This window comes from Passer montanus, unplaced genomic scaffold (genome assembly GCF_014805655.1).
Source record: "Passer montanus isolate IOZ18808 unplaced genomic scaffold, ASM1480565v1 scaffold108, whole genome shotgun sequence".
Taxonomy (NCBI): Eukaryota; Metazoa; Chordata; class Aves; order Passeriformes; family Passeridae; genus Passer; species Passer montanus.
In genome coordinates this window covers 1,862,100-1,878,585 of record NW_024357392.1, presented here as the reverse complement: position 1 = coordinate 1,878,585, position 16,486 = coordinate 1,862,100, and the positions used below count along the sequence as shown (strand labels likewise).

Below are 16,486 nucleotides of genomic sequence, written 5' to 3'. Positions count from 1 at the left end.
TTAGTGCTTTGAATGGAAAAGTTGAGCTACAGAAAAATGAGAAGCAGGAGTATAGAAAAGAAAAATCTGAGGGCCTTAACAGTAAGGGAAACAGTGATCTTCAGTGCCTTGCGTGTGTCCATGCTGAAGTTAGTTGATGATTTCCTTATCTTTCTCAGCATGAGAATTAGGGCAGATGAACCATATGAGTGTTGTGCAATCCACACAGTATAGCATGTTTCCAGGTATTCCCTCTTTTTCTAATGTACCACAGAGCAAGGAATAATTCACAATAATCATCAAGCAGGGGGATTCTCTGATAAAAACAGGTTAAATGTGGTCTTCTGTAGGTGATCTCTCTGAATGTAAAGCTACTATAATGCCCAGAGGCAGAGAAGAAATAGCTTAAAAAGGAAATAAAACAGTAAAAACCAAACCACTGTCAGAATTGGACAGGAAACAGAACTTCCATTTCATTGCTTTTTAAGGCGTATCTTCAAGTGAAAGAAGTTTCAGTTTTTATAAATCATGTTTGGAACTAACTGCTGCAGTCTTTGTAAATGACAACTGACATAATTAAGCTAACTTCCTCTAAGCAAGCTAGTCATCAAAAAACCCTTGATTTCTGCTTTTTTACAAGAGATTTTGAGAAAACATGTTAATTTAACATATTAAATATCCAGCTGGACTACACACAAGCGCTAAAAGACAAATGACTGGTGCCTTTTAAGAATGTATCTTGCATGTTGTGAACTTTTGTTGTTATATGCTATGCTTCTAAATACATAGATACTTTCCCTTAAGGAAAATCTGGACAACAGATCTGGATGAAGCATAAATCTCTACATTGGTCATAATTAACTGTAGGGAAAGATTTTATAATTTCATGGTCCACACATACCTGTGCATACTTGAGGGGTGGTATAGAGCATTCCCACATTTATTGCTCAGAGCTGAAGCTATAGTTCATACGTATCCAATGACTCCCTACAAGGCATTAGTCTTTGAGTAAATCTCCTGCCATTTTGGTACTTGATAGTGTGAATAAGAAGGCAGCACAGCTGTTGTGACACAGTGCTTGCAGCAAGCCTAAATGCAGCAATTGATTGAGAGGCTAGACAGCAGTGCTAAATCAAACAGTTAATTTCCTTACATTACTCACGCCAGGAATTGTTTGAGTTTTCTACATCTCACTGCACACATGCAGTAACAAGAAGAGACTTCCAGAAGTTTTTTGTGTGTGTGCCTGTTCTCAATGTTTCAGTCTTGAGCTGCTCTTTTTCAGTGTGTAGGGCCTCTTCAGTGCAGGTGACTTGTAATACAGTGTTCTCCAAATGCAAGGTGAACAAGCATCTGCAGTGGATTAGGGCAACGTCAAAGCCATTCCAGATTCTCCATATTAGATGTGAACTTAGGTCAGGAAAGAAATGAAGCACTTGTTCATTGAGTCATCCAGACACTTAACTCATCTCAGCCATACTTTGGGACGTAGTTACACTCCCAAATGCAAAAGTGATCTGAAATCTGTTTTGCCAGATGAGTCCAGATGCCTGATAAAGGCACTGGGAGTTATAGGAGTCTTATTTTCCATAACCAGACCTTGTCAGACAACAACAAGTGGAGTAATCTTATCAAGATGACTGCAGAATCCTCTCTAGACTGCAGCTTCCTGCACTGACCCCAGAAGAATGGGAGAGATCATACACTCTCTTCTGTGTCTGCTGCCCTTCTTGAGTGAAGTCAGCCTGGGCCTTATGGAGTCTCGGCTCTGTGCTAAGTTATTCCAGGAAGGAATGCATTTCTCTTATGCTATTTGTTTTCAGACACAGAGGTAAAGTGGCTCTCTGCTTTCAAGTATTCATGTTGCAGGCACTCTTTCTCTCAAAAATATGGCTGAGAGGAACCAAGGCTGTTTGGGGCACCATTCAACACATGTTTGTGTGGGCCTTTTCAGTTCTGTGGCAGCTACACGTTCAGTCAGGTCCTGTACACCAGGCTCCTGGCTGGTTTTCCCCCTTTCCCCTCAGATTATTTGGGTGGTTGCTAGCACTGCTTGAGCCTCTAGGGGCTGTTACTGCACTGATTGGAGCTGAAACACCTCGTATCTACCAACCACACCAACGACCTCTTGCAGTGGGGCTTTGTCAAAACCTCAGTCACCACAAATCAGGACTTGTGGCCAGAGTAAAACTTCACTCAAGAAGCACTGTAACCAGTTTCTAGCCCAGAGGATTAAACCAGCATAGGCAATTCCTGACAGAAATTTATCTAAACTCTTCTAAAATCCTTCAGTGAAGGAGTTTCCGGGACTCCTAACTTCACAAAATCCTTCACTGTCCTCAAAAATACTGAATATATAAGCTTACATTTTCTTCAGTGCAAAGTTGATTTCTTGCTGCTTTAAGCCTACAAACAAGAACCAAAAATTTTCCTGCCTTCTTTATAATAGTTTCCTGCTGTGAAGAGGTTATGTCCTCCCTCCCATCTCTATTCTTGTTTTTGTGGAGTTTTTTTCCAAAAGAGAAAGACTGGACACAGTAAATTTCTCCCCAGCCTCCTCATAGGTCATGCTTTCTAACTCTTTGAGCATAGTTTCTGATCTACTTTGGACCCTTTCCAATTTGCCCACATCTTTCTGAACTCGACAGGGTACTCACAGCACCAAGGTGAATAATTACCTCCCATGTCTGCAGATTGAGCTACCCTATTAATATGACCCAGGATCACATTTCCCTCCTTTCCTAAGGAAAGGACCCAACAGACAACACAAATCCCTACCACCTACCTCCTGCCCCAGGCTTCCCTTATGCAGTTCAGAACCCCACTAAGCCCATTCCAGAACCTCTGTGCCTAAACTGGTATCCTCAAGACACATCTTGATTTATAAATTCTATTTTCCAAGTGAAAAAGTTTGTGTTGCTGTAACAAATTATAAAAATTTGCTTTTTGTCTTGCCAGATCATTTTCAACGTGGCTCCTTTACAATGCCAACAATCACACCTTGTGGGCTCTCATTAGTTAATTATATGTGTGTACACTTCCTTCAGTGAGGGATTAATGAAAACAAGTAATAAAAGTACATCCTTTACCTAAGCACAGGTAAACAGTATATCCAGTATATAACAGTAAACAGTATATGTAAGCAGTATATCCAACACTGCTTGGATGTAGAATGTTACTTTTTTTCTCCTTTAAAATACCATTTTCCAAAGGATCTAACCCTGCAAAGTCAGACAATAATGATAAATGCTTGATACAAAGCATAAGTGATACAAGCTTCAAAGGCTTGTAAGGAAATTCTTTCCCTGGTGTCTCAGAGTACAACATTAGTAGTTCTCCAATCAAAGATAGAATCTTCTGGCAATAAAGCATGGTATGCTTTGTGTAAGGAAATACAGAAACTCACAGGAGATCTGTCATTAATGATAACAGCCAATTTTCAATTCCATGGGGATACTTTCCTGCATAGACAGATTTAGTGAAAAGCCTCAAGTTCTCACATCAAATAACACATGAGAAGACAGAGAAGCACAAGAAATGCTCTATCAGAATGGTCTTAGTGAGGATAAAAAAAAAAGATAAAATGTCCCTTTCTCAGCTACGTCAAACTTGTGATTCTTACTGTTAATCTGAAGAGATTGTAAAAATGGATTAAGAAATGTGAAAATGGTGCTGAAGAATTTGCAATACTTTGAATGTGCAATATGAATGTGCTTACCTACATCAGAAATTATGTCTTTCAATAAAGAGCTGCTCGAATATTTCACATCAAATTACTCCTCTTTGCAAAACTGAGTTTTAAAGTCAATAGCTTTGAGGAGCAAAGAGTTTTAATGAAGGAAAGTCCCAAGTTTTCTGGGTTTTTTGATTGATTGTGTTTTGGTGGTTTGTGGTTTTTTTATCATCCTCAGCCTATCTGAACAGATCTTAGTGTTCATAAATTTCACTTCTGTCAAAAAATATTCAGACATGGAAAATTACAAAAAAGCCACCCACTACTGTAGCTGCAGCAAATGCTTGGGTTTGTTTTTTTGGTGGTTTTTTTTTTTTTTTTTTTTGTGGTTGTAGTACTCCTTTTCCTGAGTCTTAATTTTGACCTTGTCTCCTTTTATTTTTCGTCCTTGTTTCTCTGCTCCCTTTCACAATATATCAAGATAACAACACATAAAGAGTAGCAAACAGTACTCTGGCCTGAAATTTACACTTACTTACAAAATCATCTTAGTTTATTGAATTGTTTTTTAAATTGAATTATGACTATTAAGTAAAAAATTGGTGGTAACCAAAAAAAAACCCCAAAACAAACAAACAAAAAAAAAAAAAAAAAACCAACCATAAACAACCAACCAAACAAAGAACCCAAAAAACCCAAACCAAACAAAAAAACCCTAAAAACACATCATGACATCTATACATGTAATTGATTGTAATTTACTTTGGGTATGCCCTACAGTGCCCATTTCTGACAGGGAATGACTAGGAAGTGGGATTTTATGGAAAGGGGATGATAATTTTTCTACGAGCAGACATTTTCCTTTTCCTTCCGTGGGGATTTACTGCCCTCTGGCGTTTGAGGCAAGCCCAGAGCAGGCAGGGCACAGATTAACTTCAGCTGTAACGCCAGCTGACTTGGGAAACCTCTAATCAGAAAATAACCTGACAAGCACAATTAAACTTTGCACCGGTGGCAAAGCTTTCCACCAAAATAAGACTCAATTACCGTGAAGGGCGTTGTTATTATCTCATTAAAGTAAAGCTACATTATATCGCATTGTACAAAGGGCACAGCAGGTGTGTGCACCTCAGCAACAGGAGCAAAAATGTCGGTAATTATCAAAACGGATCAGACTCCAATACCCTATTTTAATGCATAATCTGGATTGTTCAAAGAGAGATTGGGGCCCTCTGGTGGAGATGAACATTCATAGAAATCCAGAACTTTCTGAAGCTAGAAATAGCAGTTAAACTCATCAAAGTATTGTTTTAATAGCATCAGTTTTATATGCATGATTTATGATAATTCCATAACACTTCTATAATATTTTTTCTGTATCAAAGGAAAGCAAGGATAGTGGGGTAAAAGGCAAAAAATCCCATCCTACATTTGCCTGGTGTTGTTCAAACATTCAGTTCTAATGACAAGCGCTTATGGTCATGTACAATCAGACAATACTTAAAAGTACTCAACAGAAAAATAACTATTTAGCATTTTCCCTCAATCTCATTTCTTTTACCCAGTTTGTTTACTTCTTTCTTGGATGCTAAGAGCAAGTATCACAGCAGATATGTTTCAAAAGAGCTACACGAAAGGACTCCAGGAGTAGTAAGAAGTAGTAAGGAGTTTACAAATATTTTGGAAATTGGTGGCTTCTCAAATACATCTTTATCATTAGTACATTCAGGCTCATTCAAACACACGCACAGTGCAGATGGTTTTTGTAGCATTGTGCATTTTGTGCTGCTGAGTTAACCTTCAGTTAATAAGAGGAGGCCCGAGGAAATAATTGTACAATCATGACTTACAGACTGATGGTATTTGTTTACAACACAATGGCGTTGCTTAATCCTATTTGTCTCCTACAGCAGCATTTCAGTAAGAAAGTGCTGCTTCTTTTGTGTTAAAGGAGTGCTTGGGCTCACTACATCTTTTAGAAACTTTTTAATATGCAGAACGTGTTACTGTCTGACGTGACTGGAGACTACTGAGCCAGAAAGCAGAAGTGTGCTTATCTAGATAGGCATGAGAGACTGACATTGGAACAAAGCTTCAGAAAATAATTGCAGATTGCGTTTATACTGGCACCAAAATCTTCAAGTTAATATTTTCAAAAGAGTTTGCAACTGAAATATAAGTATAAACCAATTTAAATGATCAAATATGTATCCTTGTGCTAACTATTTCAGATGACGAGATCATGATTAAAATATCAGGTGTGATGTTGTGTCTCCCTGGCTTTCAGGACTTTCAAGCTTTTTCTTTGACATTTCCAGCCAACATAGTGGGAAAAGCTCAAGTGATGCAGGATTATATACCTTGCTGTAATCAAACTAAAAAGAGATCTTGCCTCAGTTAATACTTCCTTTTCTCAGGTCCAAAAGTGCCTCGGAGCTTATAGTACTTTATCATCTTGGAATAGGCATTTGTATATTAACATGTTCATATTTACATTTTACAAGTGGAAACACTATACATTCATATCATCATTTAAAAAGTAGTGTTGATCAAATGGAAGCTTTTAGTTATTTAGCAATTATCAGTTCTGATCTCACCATGGACAGTAGCTAACAGAATAAAAACAAGTTCAACCACAGAACAGTGTCTTACAAGTGAAGCATGAAAATTTCAGTGGAAACCACACTGAAGAAATTAATTGAGACTACATTAAGACGAATGACTGAGCAGACGTAAAACATTTTAAGAAGTGGCTTGTCAATATCAGAAAATCTCTGCGTCTGTTATTAAAAAAGAGAAGGAAAAAGTTCATTGCCACCTGAATGCCCAGCAAGCAAAAGTCAGAATTAATCACCCAACCTTCAGCCAGTTGCTCGTTCGGCAAACAGCGCGGGGATTTGTTTAATCCCAGAAGGAAACTGTCCAGGAACTGTGGAAAGACAGCCCGGGATTCCTGCCCGGAGACAGCTGCCAAGGGGATCGAGAGAGGAACGCGCCTTTGGGCAGGGCCCGCCGGCACAGCGGCACACGGGGAAGGACGAGGGACGGCCATGGGGACATTCCTGAGGGGCTTCCCGGGGAGGGACAGAGGCACCTCGGAGGGAAGGGACACTTCCCACTCCTGTACGGGTCAGGGGCTGCTCTGCGTGGACGCAGTCCCGGAGAACGCACAAGGCCTTTAGCAGAGCGGTACAGCCCAGTTAGGGCCGCGTCCCTCAGGTTTTTCAGGAATGACGCCTCGCCATTCCTGCAATTCCCTGATGGCGGGTAGGCCTCAGCGCTGGCCGCCAGGGGGCAGTGCGGGACCGCGGGAAGCGGGGCTGGGCTCGGCTCGGCTCGGCTCGGCTCGGCTCGGCTCGGCTCGGCTCGGCCCGGCCCGGCCCCTCAGGCGGAGCCCCCAAGCTCCCGCACAGCGAGGGTCCGCTGGGCCCGCAGCTGATCCCGTTCTGCCCCGTACCCGCCCCGGTGCCAGGAATTAAAGCTGATTTCACCCATAGCTCTGCAAAGGTACCCGTGGCCCCCGGCGTACATGAACTGCCTCTCGTACCGTTAATAATGAGCCAGGATCAGTATATTGCGTGTTTTCTAAATGTCCGTAATTTGATTTCTTTTTGAATAAAAATAAGTCAGAGATGTTATTTCTCCTGCTATTCCTGGCTCAATGCACTGAGTGGATGAAAGAATTTCCCTCATTCCAGCTGTTCACCACTGCTGCCTGTACTCTGGCTTTTCCACCAGCTTGTCTGCAGTGTCCTGCCCTCTGCATGGCCCAAGAGCACTGGCTTTCCTTATGTTACAGGAACGCACACATCTTCCAGCTGCTGGTTTTTTCACCCCTCATCAGTGTAGCTGCTCCCCATTTTATTCCCCTGAAGCCAAAGAGGTTATATCACAGCTAGCCAGACAACATAAAAACAGAAGTGGAAACCCTGGGCAAGGTAGGACCAACATCCTTTCAGTCCCATCCCTAACTCAGAATTCATCACAGGAGCTGTGTTGGACTACAGAAGAAGGACCCAGTGTCCTTAATTTAGTTCTATTACCTCATTTAGTCCTTACTCAAAGCAAAACCAGTTTGGCTCCAGCTGCTGTGCTAACATTGGCAACAGCTGCTGAAACCAGTGTCACCTGGGCTGCCTCTGAAAGTCCAACCAGACCAGAAGCCCAACAGTTCCACTCCAAACTGCGAGAGAAATCACAGTGAGAGCATTAATTGAGAACACAAATTTGTCCAATTCCGTACAGATTTTTTTTTTCTCTCTATTAATACAAGCCCAGAAATTAAGGGTAACAGAGTTAGGTGTTTCCTGGATGATTCTATGTGAGTAAAAATCAAGCTTCTGAAGAAGCCTCCCCAGCAAAGCCAGAACTTCAGATACTCTTCCATTTTCCTGCCATTAGCTATGACTACTATTCTGAGCCCACCTGACCACTGTCTCTGATGGCTTTTTGCTGCAGCACCATTCAGTTTAGATCCACTTTGTTCTCAGGATAACTAATAAATATGTACCTGTAAAGGTTCAATCTGTAACATCAAGCTTAGTTTCCCCATGAAGAAAACAATGATTATTTGTGGTGTTTTCCCTTGTGTTGTCACATGTTAGCATAGCAAGTTGTCTTTTGGCATCAAACTCTGCTTGGAGTTCTCTCTTCCCTCTTGCATCATCACTTCAGATCAAGAGCCTTGTCTGACTTTTTAAATGGCTAAAGCACTTGTTTCAAGAAGTTGAGAGAAATTAAGATATTGAAAAACAAATATTGAGTCTTCAGTTTTCCTCTCAGTTTCTTCTCACCCACAAAAGACAACCAGATGAGAGTATCTTTATGGTTTTCACTTTTATACAGAATTTTTTTCCCAACTGAGTTACTAATACTCTCATCTATAATAAAAAAGTAATGGTCTCCCAGCACAGCCTTATATAGTTCTTTGAGCAGAATCTCTCTCTAAAAATAGAAATCTCTTTGACATTGAAGCTCCAGGCAGTAAGGAAACTGTTGCATTTCAAGCTGAAGCTTTTGGAAAGCGCGCTCTGTATTTCCTTTACGAGTGTCCCACAAATGTTCAAAATGCATGACCTGTCCTGTCGTGAACTTTGAGCAAACAAGATTTTGTTTGCAGCTGGTGCTGTTGCAGCAATACCTTCTTAGAAACAAGCAATAAAAAAAAGATGCAGCACTGGCAAGAGGTGCTGGATTTACAGCTCTGCAAAAATAACACTTTCTTTTCCCCCCACCCCTGCCCCCAGACACAACTGCCAGTTTTTCCCAGACTGCCTGGCTGGGCACGGTATCCTGAGTTAAGCCCAACACTTGCACTGAGGACAACAGGGCAGACAAAAACAAACAAACAGAAATCTCACACATCAGGGTGGCAGTTTTTTCCAGTTCTCAGGCAGACATTCCTCTTGGGAATACACAGAAAGGAATGGGCAGGGGGAGCACAAATCCTCTTCATCCAGCCTTTGAAGATGTTGACAACTTGCTCTTACTACAGGGACTACACAAGCCAGCATGCTGGAATTGGAGACTGCAAGAATAGGAGGTCTAATTCCTGGGAGCACTAAGTCCAGGAGCATTAAACAGAGCTCAGCATCTCTATGTTAGACTGGCCTCAGACACAAATGTGCAAGTACAACAGCCACCATTGGACATGGGAGCCAGAAGTCTGGCTCAGCTTCCACAATTACTGTTGGAGTAAAACAGCATTTCCTCAGTGTTCTGACTACTACTGTCCATTTGCCATGCCAAAATAGTTCATTTTCTACCACTGTAATATTCCCCTGGAAGCATATTTAACATGAATATGAAATTGCTGACATTTCCAAGTTATGAAATGTGAGTGAGTACTGATCTTAAAATCTGAATGAGGAGATGGGGATATTACTCTAATCTACCCTGGGAGAGATTCATTCTTCGTTCAGCCTCTAGTTCCAGGGCAAATCTCATGCTCTACTTGATTTTAGTTACTTTGGTTTTAGTCTGGTTGGTCCCACACCTGATTTACACAGGATTTTATTTAGGAGCTGAAAGACAGATCATGAATACTATGCTCTATGTCAATTCCATGAAACCTGCATGATTGTCACATGTGTTCAAGAGCTGCCTTCACAAGAAAGGATTAAGGATCACAAAGTGATCTTTTCAATAGAAATACTTATTCCTGTTTATCATTATCTTTGGTTAAAGCCACTTCAGATTAAGCTACCGAAAAAGAAAGGTGAATTCTTGTGACAGTTTGCATCAATCTGTCTATGGCCATTTTAGAGCTTGATAAAATGGATAAAATTAAAACTAGGCAAATTCTGGAAATATTCTTTAAAAATTGAGACTCAGATAAGGAAATCTTCATGGCAGATTATAGGCTTTAATATTTTTGTTAAAAGTACGGGTTAAAAATCTTACCCATTGCTGTTGCCCAGGCAGGTGAGAAAGCCCACAGAGGGAATATTTTTGTCTCTTAGTTCCCTCAACATTTTGAAAACATCTCTCAGGAGTTTCCAGCCTCCATTTTCCCCATTAGGGCTTCCAGCACAAGCACAGAAACTTTGTCTCCTCTTCTGGGAGGAGAAAAACTGACTCCCCAGATTTCCAGCCTCCTTCAGGCTTGGATATCCTTGGTGTACATCCACTCTCAGAACCATCATTGCTCCTTTCCTGGCCAGCTTTATTTGAGTCACCAGGCAGAGGTGAGGCTGATGAACATCCAAATTTCCTGATGAGTCAAAAAACAGGAGCTGTCCAGGACAGCAGCCAGACAACACTGGAAGGCCTTCACATGAACCTACGTGTTGGCGCTCACAGAACATTCACCAGCTTTGGCAGAGCTCTTCCTCCTAAACACCAAGGTGGGTTGGCCTGAGACTGCCTCAGTTTTAAAATGCTGTTTCAAAACATTACACCCTAAGCATGTGGGATGTTAAGGAAATTAAAATATTGATAATTGATTCTGCATGCTTTCTTTGACTGTTTGTTTAAATTGTGAGTCTTGTTTGAAACTCTATTTCATGGCTAAAGCTACTAGTCAATATAAATTTGTACACTACCTGTCTCTGATATGAAGAATTAAGCAGTTAGAGAAATGTCAAGGAAAAGTGAAAATTTTGAAATTTGTCAGTAAGAACTTTCCTGAGAAGTACGGAAGCTTGAATCTAGCTGACTTATTTTGAGAAATGGAAGGAATAGATACAGTTCAGAGAGAGCAACATGGTAGAGTTTCATGTGAACCCCTGGTAAATAAATCTAGCAGCTTTCACAGAGGACCGTTTTTCTTTAGAATAATTCTAAGTTTTATTTAGTTGAACAGTCCAGGTGAAGATAACCACAAGCACTGGGAGCTGGAATGCAGCCCCTGTATGGAGCTCTCAGCTGAGTTTGGGCCGCTGTTTGATTCATACTTCTCAAATTACTTGGAAGACTGTGCTTTCCTGTGAAGATTATTCGGCATTGGGCACTTTGCTTGTGCATAACACAGTAACTGTTTGATGTATATTATCTAGATGCTGCCTTTACCAGATGCTCATGTTATTTGGTTTCTTGGAACAATGTCTCTCATTTGTGCTAATACAGCCACCAAAGGCCCCCTACCCTGTAATCTGAGGTCTGGCCCAGTTGTGCTGAGCTTTGTACACACAGAAAGCTCCACAGTAAACACAGGGCCACTGCTTTCTCCACTGGGAGTGAGGCAAAGCTTCCAGTTACCTCTGCATGGTGTTGACTGAATTGCTGCCTCAGCAGTGAGGCAAGTAGCAAGAAATACATCACTGGGCACACATTTCAGGATAACCTTGACATCACTGACAGTGATAGCTGCAGCCCTTGCTGAAACAGAAACCTGTAAGACGGCATTTGTTCCTTCTTGCTGCCTTTGCTATTCCTTTCGGGCTGATGATCATATGGCATGCTCATGTATTTGCAAGCTCATGACATAATGTTAAGGGATTGTAATAAACAATACCATTTCGGGGAATAGACTGGGGAGACTGAACATTTTAACTGTCACTGGAGCAGTTTTGCTTTAAGGATTAAATGTGTTGTCTCAAATCCAGATTTGTAATGAGAACCCTCCTGTCTTTCCTTCTCTGCCTGTTCCCAGCCCCCTGCATCAAGAGAATTTGGGCAGGTGACCAATGGAGTGAAAATGAGACAGGGGAGCCACACAGAACAGAGTAATTGATACAGGATATGAAGCTAGGAATGAGTGGATTTGACAAAGTGCACACCAGTAAACTGAGTGGCTCATTTGCCTGCCAGCAGGATGGATTTATAGGCTGTGTGTCACTAAGAAGCCAGTCATCCCCCCTACTGCTACCTCCCCAAAAAACCTTCATGCCCCTTGTGTCCCCCTGCAAAACGTTGCTTAATCTGAAAGGCAAGTCACAAGTCAAAGCATCAAATTACACAAACATGCTTTGGACTAAACTGGGGAAAGTACAAAGACCTCCAGCTAGCTAATTTCTTTTTCTTTTTTTTTTAAAGAAACTGAAGGGTTCAGTTAACTCTCACATACCTTTGCTGTTTCTCCCAGCAGTCCCAAGTCTAGGCTAGAAATGTTCTCTTTGTGACAGTATGCATATATTACATACCATCATTCTCTTAGCAGCTCCAGCAGGTAAGTACTTTCAGGTAGCAGGTTTTGCTTTTTACCTTTCATTTACTTGTGCTTTGATGGCAATTTTGGTACAAGAAAGGTATCCCTTTTCCTACAGGAAATTCCCAGTGTATGGTCTTGGGACTGTACAAATTGCAGTTCCTCTACTCATCAGTGACAAGAGCTCAGCCCCAGGTTAGGCTGTGGATATACTTATCACATGAACTGTCTATTGTAGCTCTTGTTGCCTCCAACTGTTCAGGAGCAGATAATAAAGACATTTTAGATCTCTATTTATTCTCCAGAACATAAGGTATACTGCAGCTAAAGACTTTTGATTCTTCTTTTATACCAAAGCACTCAGTAAAAGTGCATTATTTTCTCAATCCCAAAGAAGCATTGACAATGCAATTATCTCTCTGCATGGGGAGCAGTGGGAAGGAAGAAATGAAAATATAGCTACAGTGCTCATGGAGAGATCAAGTTGGTTAGGACATAAGAAATAAGGCAGGAAGCATACAGCCAGTCACTGCTCAAGCAGTGCAAGAAGGAAAGGGGAATGGAAATAGAGCAGACAATGCACATATACAATACTGAAAAGCTATAGCATCATTCCTCCCCTTGTCACATGTTCCACTGTAGCAAAAATTCACTGTAAAAAGGTGAAGCAGCACAACATTTTGGTTTTGACACATCAACTACAAGTATGCCACGGTACACTCCAAGAAGGACTATGCACTGGATCTGCTGTACAAAATGAACAGCAGATTGAAGTGCTGTACACCCAAGCTCACTGTTGGGAAATCTGCTGTGTCGCCAGCATACCACATCAATATTTCAGAGGTCATTATCTCATCTCTTCTTCAGCTGCTAACTTTGGATTTCTGCCAGAAAAAGGCAACCGCCAGTAAGATGATACACCAGTACATTAGGCAAGGCTTTTGGGAATTTGAGCAGGCTTTTCTTTTCACTGAGATCAGTCTGGTCCGTGGGCCCAAATGGCACAAGTGCTCTGTCAATATATAAATGGCCAAACAGGTTCCTAACCCTCCCACAACAGAATGTGCAAGAAGTTCTACCAAACTGCATTTGTCAAATAGACATTGCAAAGAACTGAACCTTTATGTAAGTACTTCTGACCCTGTGGGAAGGAGGAGACAACAGTCACTGAACTGATCCAGAATCAAGAAGTATGATTTCATATGTACAGTGCAGCAGAAAAACTGGAGACAGACTTAACCAAAAAGTGAACCTATGACTTCCTGGTACCATATCCCCTCTGCAAGAATGTCCCATGAACTTTTACATGAGCAAACCGTGATTAACAGTCTGCTTTAGCTGTGAGTTGCTAAGTAAAGCCAGAACCTTTGCAATGGGATCCACAGATTTTAAAGTTCAAAAGTACCTTTTTTTTTATGTGGCTTGGCATCCTAGGTGTGTGTTGCCTTGTGTTGCCATAAGCTACTATAGCGTTATACCATCATTCAATTTTTCCCATGATGATCTTAGTGATAATCAATGGTAGCACTCATGTGCATTCAAAGAGTGCTATCCTACCTCCCCTTCTGGAAAGGCTTTTTGAACATTTAATAATAAAACTATGTTTGGATATATTAATTTTCTCCTTTGATGTTTTTAATGTTATTTTGTCTCATAACCCATTTAGAAAGATAATTACCTTTACAGACACATGAAAGTGGATGTCTCTAGAAGGTTTCCTGTAAACCAGAAGGAGAAAAGGGTGGGCTGCACTGCCCAATTCCCAATATCATTGTCGTGCTACTGGGAAGAATTTGGTGAGAGGAAATATTCTGTGCTTACCTTACTAGTCAAAGATACTTCATTACTCAAAACTTCCTCTCAGAAAAACTGGTTGGGAGATAACTTAGAAACATCTTTATTTAACCCAGTTAATTAACAGGCATTTGTATTGTCTCACTACTTACTGTGTAAATCCTGCATACAATCCGCAAAGGAGGGGACACAGAGACTTCAAGGTAAAATATAGAAAAGTAGTTTATACTCACACTGTCTCTATTCATATTATCTATATTTATAGTAGCTAAAGTCACAGCACTTGAGCTTTAGCTCGGGGGCAAGGCTCCTCATTGCATTCCCATATATTCAGAAGAGCTGGGGAGTAGTTGGATCTCACAATCCCAGGGAACATGCCCTGTCTGAAGCTTTTACTTTGTGGCTTTTACCCTGACTGATTGTGAAAGAAAGTTGCTTATCTGGTAGAGAAATTCAGTCCAGAGAGGATGAGAACTGGAATCAGCTTGACGCAAAGTCACCTCCAGGCAGCACAGATGCAAATAGCATGAGCCACATCATGCAGCAGACTCATGCTCAAGTACAGGCATGGCTAATGAAAGCAGACTAAAACTTGGTATGCCAGCTCTAAAGAGGCCCTTTATAAGAGTAAAATGCATGCATCCATCGTGGAGTCTGTATACAGAGTACCTACACCCAGGTAAATTATCCCACTCCAGCTCCATCACTGACACTATTACCTCAACAGCATTTTACCAATTTTGCTTAAAATGCAATCCATAAGCTTGAGCCCTGCGCTGCCAAAAATGCCTTCAGTTTAGACCAGAACCTGCTATTTCCAATGAATTTATGTGGATGTAAAGCAAAAGTTCTAGGCATGAATATTTCCTAATTATATGGCTTTTAAAACCTCTCAAGGAACTCCTCTGCTACAATTACTCAGTTAAATCTAGAAGTGGCACCAGTTCCCTCCCTGAAGATCTAATGACTCTTTCCTGTCTGCACATTGCTATCTGTCTACTGACAGCTACTTTCTCTTTATATACATAGTAAAACAGAAAATTAAGAACACAAAGGTCTTCCAATTTTCCTCATTTATAGGCACTTTTTTCCTTAAGACTTATTATTTTTACAGCCCACATTATAACTTGTGATGACAGTGCTTGGGGATGGGGAAGAAAGCGTTAAGGTGGAAATACATTTGGATGTTCTCACTGTAAACCTGACTGAAATCCCCTCCAGAAACCATGCAGAAAACAAGGGGATGTGAGCTTGTCCCTTCATCACCCCTCTCATTTAGCAATAGCACTGTTTACCAGCCTGGAGTCTCTGAGCTATTTAAAGGATCTACGAAGATCCCTAAAAAACCCAAGCACATTAGGAGGTAGGCTTAACTTACTGTAAAGTCCTTCATATCTAACCCCTAAAAAGCTCACTAACTGAAGGCTACTTTTCTGTGTAAAGGACTCCTACATGCATAATCATTGCCAAACAAGGCCCTAGAGCCTTATTTATAAACTGTGGCTGAATTAATTTGATTTGTAACTTCATTTTTAATTCCCTAACTTCATACAAGTCAAACTACTAATACACTAACATTTGTCACTCTGAGTGCTTCTGCTTCCTTCTCATAGCAAAGTTTTGTTCATTTTTTTAGAGCGACAGATAACTTTAAAATATTTTCAAATACATTTACCAGCCACTGCCCTTGCTCTAGGGTTTATAACAGAAGAGATCAAGTGCCTTTTTTGGTGGGTTTTGAGATTTTTTAAAAATACTGTCTACAGGAAATACTGATCTTTGATCCCTGATCCTGAACTGCATGACTAACACTTAGCTAATCAATTAATGAGGAAAAATAACTTCTGGAAAGCATGACCTAATGTCTGATAAAATTATACTAAGTAGTGAATACATTACTTTATTTATGCTGGCCTCAAAACATATTTAAGAGAAACATGTTAGCCAGATGAATTTAATTATTATTAATTAATTTGTACTTAGTTACCATATTAATTTGTACTTAGTTAAGTGGCAAAGCTGGGTTCCACTATACTTTGTGTACTTTCACTTGTAGTACTATCTGTCACTCTGTCAGCAAGCAAGCATACTGACACCTATCTTCTCTGCTTCTTTACCATTTCTTATCTCTGGCAATACAACAGAACAATTAAAAAAACCTCAACACAAGGCACATTTGAACAATGCCACTCTATTATTTCATAGTTAGTTAGTTCTACAGAGTAAGGGTACTAATCCCAAGATTTAAGTTAATGATTACTTAAAAAAGGCTATTTAATAGAAACGTATTAAACATATTTCTGTATTACTGATAACAACAAGACATCAGAGGGCAGAGTTTGCTACTGTAGTAAAAATTACTGCTTTTAAAGTTGGCTAGTTGTTGGGCCTGAGAAGGTAACATTAATCTGGGGAATCATTATTCAGTAAGGGCATAACAGTAGCCAAAGAAC

The 16,486-nt window shown here is 40.6% G+C and overlaps 1 protein-coding gene across 2 annotated transcripts in view; it reads left to right on the top strand.

Annotated features, from left to right (window-relative positions):
- SYNPO2 (synaptopodin 2) overlaps positions 1-16,486 on the top strand; it is a 77,671-nt gene that overhangs the window by 30,072 nt on the left and 31,113 nt on the right. The gene's annotated exons all lie outside the window — the stretch shown is intronic.